Raw genomic sequence first — 8,392 nt, 5'->3', positions numbered from 1 at the left:
ATTTTAACACATATTACATCCATCAAATGGAAGGTGTTATGTAAAAAAATGGTGGAACGGAGTGGGGTAGATTGGAAGGCTCCAAGCCACATGTTATGGTGCAAGGGTAGTTATAATGTGGGAAGCCCACACATGAGTGTATAGATATAGGATGGAACAATAGTGGTACAAGAGTTACCCAGACCTTTATTTTTCCACCCTTCTTCATATTCTTACATGAGTTACCCTTTAAGGTTGGGTAGTTCATCACCTACCAAGGGTTGAGAAAAACATAAGTTCCATAATGATGCAAAGGGATCATACAAGTGCTCTAGGAAATAGAGTGATAGTCATGATGATAAAGGGTTCGAAATCATGTTTGGCTTTTTACCATGTGCTAAATTTTTATGTCTTGTCGATCCTTTTTCATTTTATCATACATATCCTCTTGCAAGTGGCCAAATTATTCTTTTGGTTTTCTTTTAGTTTCATCAACCTCTAGGGCATCGTTTTAGGCCGAACCTAAAGTGTGGATAAGGAGAGGGGGAGGGTAACTCCTTGCAGATGCAATGGACATATGCTGACCCATACAGGAAATATGTGAAAATGTGTTATAATGATTGTGGTGTTAGGAAGTGGGACCATTTAGCCAAAATAAATGTTTCCCATGAAGTCTCACTCCTAAAGCTAGTAGCCAATAAACGAGATCCCATGGGACTAGGATACAAGATTAACCACCAATTTGGACAAGGGGACAAGAGTATACAGCAAGGCCATTATTTTTTACGAACCCCCCACTAATCCATCTCCATATGTGTCCATGATAAGTAGGAAAAAATTCCCAATTTCATAATGAAAATACATAGCTTCAGGGTTGGAAAGCCGACCTTCAAACATAATCATAACAGTTGGGTGAGGAAACATAATGGTCGGCTCAGGTGGTAGAGAATGGTGGCACATCAAGATATTTGATAGCTACAAGGGGCTACTAGCTACTTACTGAAGAAAAATTTGGGAGATAAAATTATCCTATGGGTGTCACCAACTGGTCATAAGTAAGGATCCCCTTGCACCATTTCATGAGTTTCTTGAAAATGATTTCCTTCCCCTCGTGCTTCTTCCTCTGCTGAAAGTTCCTAAAGATTTTCATTTTCTCATGTTAGACCTCGATGAAACCATAGATACAAAATTAGCTAGCATTGGAGCCCTTTCTCCCACTCCGTTTGGAGTAAACCTAGAACCATAAGGAGGTGGCTTCAAACTACCTCCCTTGAAGAAGTTTTGGGGGATTTTCCCCAAAAATATTGGCTATGGGGTTCACATTGGCCTGATGTCCCTTTTGACCCCTAGGTGCTCCTCGATATAATAGGCATATTCATTTTCCTCAACCACTGATGATGGCCTCCACATCATGATTCTTATATGGAAAATTCGCTTTCATGGACAAGAATGAACTCCCTAGGTCTACTGGTCTCATCTAGAACAACAAAGGGAAAAAAGATCTATTCTTTCCTTAGAGAGATTAGAATATGGAAAAGAGACCTACCTGGAATTTGTAGCAAGTCCTACTCTTCTCTTTGCTTCTAAGCCCCAACTCTAGCTCCTCACGCTATAAATGGAACCTGCGACAAAGACTAAAATAAGCAAGGGAACTATAATATCGACATAACATAATCCAATATATCTAATCAATGACTAAACATGGAATTGAAATACATAAGCATCAACATGATACATGTTTATGAAAACATAGTGCTTTTTTTATTAATAAATAATGGAGAGAGTTACAACCATATATAGAAGCTAAGTTTGTAGATGTATCCCCAATTGTCTTGTCCTTCCTTTCCATAAAGAAAACATTTACACTCAACCTTAATGCATAAATGGATTGATTCCTTAAGCTCAAGGTAGTGGCATGAGGGCACTAGTAATCTCCAAAAGCCAACCTAGACTCTATGGGAGGCAGTGAATTTATAAGATGAAAGTGGTAGTTTAAGATTTACCAATCTAGGCTTGAGATCCACATATGAGGGAGGATAAGGTCTATGGATAAGAGATATGACCACTAGAGTAGGATCAAATAGGAATTCAATATCTATGCCCATGGTAAATGGTTAAAACCACCTTACAATATTTTGAAATAAGAAGATTCAATTTTATAACTAACTTTTAATACCTTTTATAACTAACTTTTATCTTAATAAAATTAATTTATTTTATTATATATTTAGAAATAAAATTTTTATAAAGTAGTTAAAACCTTTAGGTATATTCATATAAACAATTAATTTAATATGAATATTTAAAAAATTATAATCTTATTCTTTCTAACTCTTGACTTATTCTAATATTTATATTTTTATATATTTATTAAATAGTTAATACCTTATATAACTAACTTTTAACTTAATAACCATTTAAAATCTACTTTATTTTATTTTATTTTATTTTATTATATATATATATATATATATATATATATATATATATATATATATATATATATATATATATATATAAGGTGAATTCATATGTCCCTTTGACTTAATATAACTAACTTTCAATTTAATATATTCATGCCCCTAGTCCAACTAACTGACCCCTAGTCAAATTTAGTCGTTGGTCGATATAGTCATTGCCTGGTCAAGAATTATAGCCGTTGGAGGTTCTGCTTTGACTATTTAACATGCAAATCTTGATCTGATTCTTCAACTTGCCCTAACTATGAACCACACTGGTTGGTTTGAAACGCATTGACAAATGAAATATCATGTGATTTACGCCAAAAAATCTCTCGTAAAGATTCAAATTTTTTTTCCCGAATTTCTAGAATCAATGCACCCTTAGAGTAGAGAAGCCTGCATTGATTAGTGTAGATGTTCATTTCTACAACTTGAAACCTTTGTATGTGAACATGCATGCAGAGTGTGCTGGGGCTAAGAACATGGTTTTTCAGCTGATTATTCTAGAAACTCAGACTTTTTGGAGAAATGATGCTCAGGGATTTGCAAATGGATTATGGAAAAGTGTTCAAGGAAGATTATTGATGTAGGTTTCAAGCATTTTGGATAGATGTGAAAAATTGGCCTGTAACAAATGTCCCCTAAAGTATAAAGTCAGAATAAATGGTTGAGGATTGAAGTGCTTTAACTTGTGACAAGTCTGGATTAAGAAAAAATTAGGTCGATACCATCGTCTTTTACAGTACATATTATCATCATGATATCATTGTTGAGGGAGGCATAACCATGCTCAACATGTAAGCCAATAATACTTGTACAATGATCAAAATGTCTTGTCCAATGATGGCAGAGTGTAGACCCATCCTTGGATGATTGTGTGAATGATCATAGCCATCATAATTTGTAACCCTAAATGAATCCTAAATTTGCAACCCGAATGGATGGAACTAGATCCGGGGTCTTCTACCTCATCACTCGATAGTACAAGTCTAACCATGTGAAAAAATGAGTTGGAGTCAAACATGGGAGACTCCATCTAATAACCGACCAATGAAGTAATTTTTTAACATACATGAGATAAACCACCAATGATATTAATAGTTCTCAAGGTGTTATAGTACAATCTACATGGGGTGAAAGAATGCATTGAATTTGAACACCACACAAAATATTTTGGTTGAAGGCCAATGATGAGGACCTGACGCGTAGAGCAAGGAAACTTTCCTTTGATGTATGCAATATCAAAGGTAACAAAGGGAGGTTTTTAAGTGAAATTCCTAGATAATGAGCTAATCCCGACAGGAAGTGACCTGTCACAAGAGGGCTTTCATGTATCCCTTGTCAATGACAAAAATGGGTATCAATATTTCATACCTAATGATGTTGATGTAGAGCTGGTTTAGGAACGAAAAACATGAATGAAGTCTTAAGGTATTGTAGCATTTGTCAACTAAAGGAATTCTCTTGAACATATCAGCAACACTTTATGGAGTTGGCAGCATTGACCCAAAACCAATTGCAGAGGAATTTGATATGGTGTGATTAACCAAAGAGGCAAGTAGATTACCTAACCCATCAGTCATGAAGATGAGTTAAAAGAGTGTCATGTTCAAGAATGACTCAGTGCCATTAATAGGTTAAGTGACACTTTTACCAATTTTCCCAACCATTTCTGGTTAGTACCTCTTTATTTTTTACAAGCTTGAGGAGGATAACATATGCTTGATCTGTAAGTTCATGTTTTGGATGAATTCTTCTAAGTATATTTAACGAACCTCGAGAAGGAGTGGCTTGGTCTCATAATTTTTGACGAGTCGAATGTTGTTTGATGATTTTATTAGTCCACTGAATGTGTAACTCAATTCCCTTCTCATGTTTAGAGAGTTTTAAAAAGAGGAAAAAAAGAAAAATCCAAAGGGTCATTTTCGTAAGTTTAGTCTTTTGAGTCTGAAAACGAATAAAATGATACTCAAGAGAACCTTTTAGTTATGTTTGACTAAATTATTCCTTTTTTGTAAATAGTTTATGTCAGTCTAAAAAAGGGTTAAACTTATACTAGGCAGACACATATTCATTTACTTTAACGAGTTCGAAAAGACAAGTGCTCGATAGACTTTTCATTTTTTTGGAGTCTGAAAAGAGTTGAAAGAGGACTCTAGGGGGTTCTTTTTCGTAAGTTTATAGATCCCAAAAAAGTGATAAAAGTATTATCTTTCACCAAAATGACCTGTATTGAACTTAAACTTCACATAAGATCCTTTAACTAGCTTTGGGTTGCTCAGAAGACCACAAAAATATTAAAAATTATATGCTATATGGTAAAATTAGGTCAAAATACTAAATATATAATAACTAATAATGAAATTGACAATAAATAGGCAAAAAGTAAATTCATTTTTACCATTTTCATTTTACCTCTTGTGAGTGACCTCCGAGTGCTCTTTACCTCTTATGAGTGAGCTCTGAATGCCAATCTGGTGGACCATTTCGACTGTTGTCAATTCCAAGTGATGGGCCTCTAAATTTGACACAAATTAAGGCCCATATAACTTTTCTTAGGCACTTGAAGGCTACATAAACCTATCCTTCTACACTTAATAATGTTTTTTTTCTTTAATATGTTCTTAGGAAGGTTTAGAGAAGATTTCATAATATGTGCCTAATATTATTTTATTTTGAAGAATATTGTGATAATATTGGGAAGATTAAGAAGATTTGGAGGAGGAGATAATCTAGGGAATTTCTCCCTACTATAGGAGGATCAATATTGGATAATAATGTAACACCCTCCTCCCACATCTACCCTAACAACCATCGAGACAGGGTAAACATGCGACGAGAGGCCACTATGATATGATTTGACCTCTTAAGTCATGTTAATGAAGAAAAACAAAAAAAACACACCATACAAACATTCAACATCAGCATTAGGACCCTCAAGAACTAATCCAACCTTTCTGCCAACCAGCCCCTAGGTCCCACTAAGATTTTGGATTGCATGACCTCTGGATACTCTCATGTTATGGGCATGCCAGCATCCAAGGACCTCCGAACTCTTTCACAATCCTACAAGCTAGCATCCAGGGACCCATTTTGTCAATTTTGTGCCAACATCCCCAAGATTAAAGCCACTTTTTCAAGCCCAAATCCCAGGTCGCTGTCCAAAATTGAATCACATCTTCAGAACAGTAAAATAACAAGGAAAGAAAATCAGAAATGCAATCACTTGAATGAGACCTTGATCGGACACCTACTAGCCATGATAGACATTTCGTTAAACATATAATGAATATGTAATCTAGAGTTGTAAATAATAGATCTGAGCAAAGGGGTTTCAAACTTAGCTGAGAAACACTAAGAGACATTGATGCCTCAAAATATTAATTTCCATTTCATCCATTAGGTGATAAATACATTGATCATTAATTTAAAAGTAAAAACATAATGAGATCCATAGATAGCTACTATCATAAAACACATATATAACCAACATAATAGCAACAAAAATACCAATGAAATCACAGCCATGTAAGCCACATATAATCCAGTATAATACTAATAGAAATAAAAGGATAAATAACCTCATATTGATGATGAAAACTCCAAACATGCGATGGGACTTCCACGTTCCACCCAACTGTAGAATGGTTGAGCCAAATCTCTCTTCATCCATTCACCCCCGCACAATATTCCAAGAATAAATGTGGGATCTCATAGAGCACATCAATCCAAAAACCTCAAAGGCTTCCAGAGGCCATCCACCTCAACCTATTAAACAGTGATTCCACCCCAAGGTCATACATCACAAAACCATCATCAAATTGGTCTCTATCCAATCCTTATAACACCTCCATATAATCTAGTATAATACTAATAGAAATAAAGGATAAATAACCTCACATTGATAATGAAAAATCCAAACCCGCAATGGGACTTCCACGTTCCACCCAACTGTAGAATGGTTGTGCCAAATCTCTCTTCATCCATTCACCCCCGTGCAATATTCCAAGAATAAATGTGGGATCTCATAGAGCACATCAATCCAAAACCATCCAAGGCTTCCAGAGGCCATCCACCTCAACCTATTAAGCAGTGATTCCACCTCAAGGTTGGAAATCACAAAACCATTATAAAATTGGTCTCTATCCAATCCTTATAGGGCCTCCAGAGTGTTTGTCCAATCAAGGCTTCTAGGACTAGTAACTCAACCCACAAATGTTATCGGGCTTCAAGAGAATTTTTCGAACTAGGGCTTCCAGGACTAGTAACTCAACCCAACAAGGGGTTCCATAACATTTTTCAAACCAAGACTTCCATGACTAGTAACTCAACACAAGTTGTTACAAGGCTTCTAGAGAATTTTTCTAACCAAGGCTTCCAAGACTTGTTATAGGACCATTTATCATCCTTGGTATTTGTGATGCTTAGTTTATGGCCTAGAGCAACCCCTCCTTCCAGACATGGTCCAAATATATTAAAAACAATGTTTTATTCCCTATATGTTGCTTTTTCCTGAGATAAAAGTGTTTACACATGGGTTAGTCAATATCCAACCTGTGTATATGTGTTAAAACACTTTAAAAAATTAAATTTCCTTAATTATGGGCAGATTTCACGGGTTTTACCTATTGATTACCTCCTATTGACCGTGGCCCAACTATTTCCCAACTAAAAAAATAATTGGGAGAAGTATAAATAGACTTCTATGGGAAGGCCTAAAAGAGGAGAAGAGATAGAGTTATTATACTGAGATTATCCCTGACTAAGTCTGATGAATCCCTGTGCCTCATGCACTTCCCCAAGTTTTAAGAAACCCTTGTTTCCTTGATTATAGATATTCTCCCTCTTGCTTGAGATATCATGGTGTTGGTTATGGAAGAAGATTATTGAATGCTGGGATAGGATGAATCTAGAGGACGGTTCTGCTTGGAGCCGGAAGAAGAAGAATCAAGTGAATTCTCTCCATGTTATTTATAGCTTACTATAATAAAAGAAATGATGTCTTGTTTCTGAAATTAACTTTGCTTATGCATCAAATTATGTTGTAATTCATATATTAATGTTGTTTTGATCCATGATCAATCATTTTCTTATATGATATAAAGTCAGATTTCGTGAATATGCTTTACTTCTATACTACTATGTATGTTCAAATTGGATGATTTTTCAGGTTTGAAGAACATCGGGAGTTGCAGAGGGGTACCTAGTTGAACGAAGGAAATACGAGTACGGTCACTCTTACGTAGTTTGTTTATATAAGCATTTTGCCTAAGTTGTACGAGTGTTTTTGGTTGTAGTTTGCTTCTACTCTGTTGGGGTTCTAACCCAAAGCCCTAGGGTACTTATTCCCGTAACAGAATTGGTGACTCCAATGGGGATAAGAATCTTGTTATTCCTAGTTTGGGTTTTCCAGTGTCAATCATGGCTCAGTCTTTGGTTTTCTCACTGTTACACTCTTATTTGGTCTACTAGAGTCTCAGACCTTAAGTCTGATCTTTATGATTTGGCTTTGTTTTTTACTTTTCTTGCAATGCTTTGTATACGCCTTTTACTCTATTTACAGTAACATACACATGCTTGATTCTATGAAGTGAACCCGCGTATATGCGAGTTTCCTATATTAGGATCATGTGTACGCACCTCTGTGCTTGAACACAATCGCGTATACCAATTTTTGCATTGTTTTTTCAAATCTCTCTACCCAGAAAGATTTGTTGCCTGGTCTGTTTAGTCTTTGAGTGGTCAATTTCTGTCTAAAGAATTTCATTATTCTGCAAGCTTACTGTTTCAAAGTCTTTTCCTCATTGAAAATATTTGGCCTAGGTTTTCTTGTTGAGCAAGTTTTTAATTGGTGTTTTGGCACACAAGACTTCATTAAGAAGTTCTTGATTGTTCTGGTCCTCCAAAACAGGTGATTGTTTTTAGTCTCAGTGTCAAGCTTGGTTTTTGAT

This window comes from Pinus tabuliformis, chromosome 1_2 (genome assembly GCF_031772625.1).
Source record: "Pinus tabuliformis cultivar Carrire ecotype Pingquan chromosome 1_2, CPIR1, whole genome shotgun sequence".
In the NCBI taxonomy this organism is placed as follows: Eukaryota; Viridiplantae; Streptophyta; class Pinopsida; order Pinales; family Pinaceae; genus Pinus; species Pinus tabuliformis.
The sequence above is the reverse complement of the archived record's forward strand: the minus strand, read 5'-3'. Positions refer to the sequence as shown.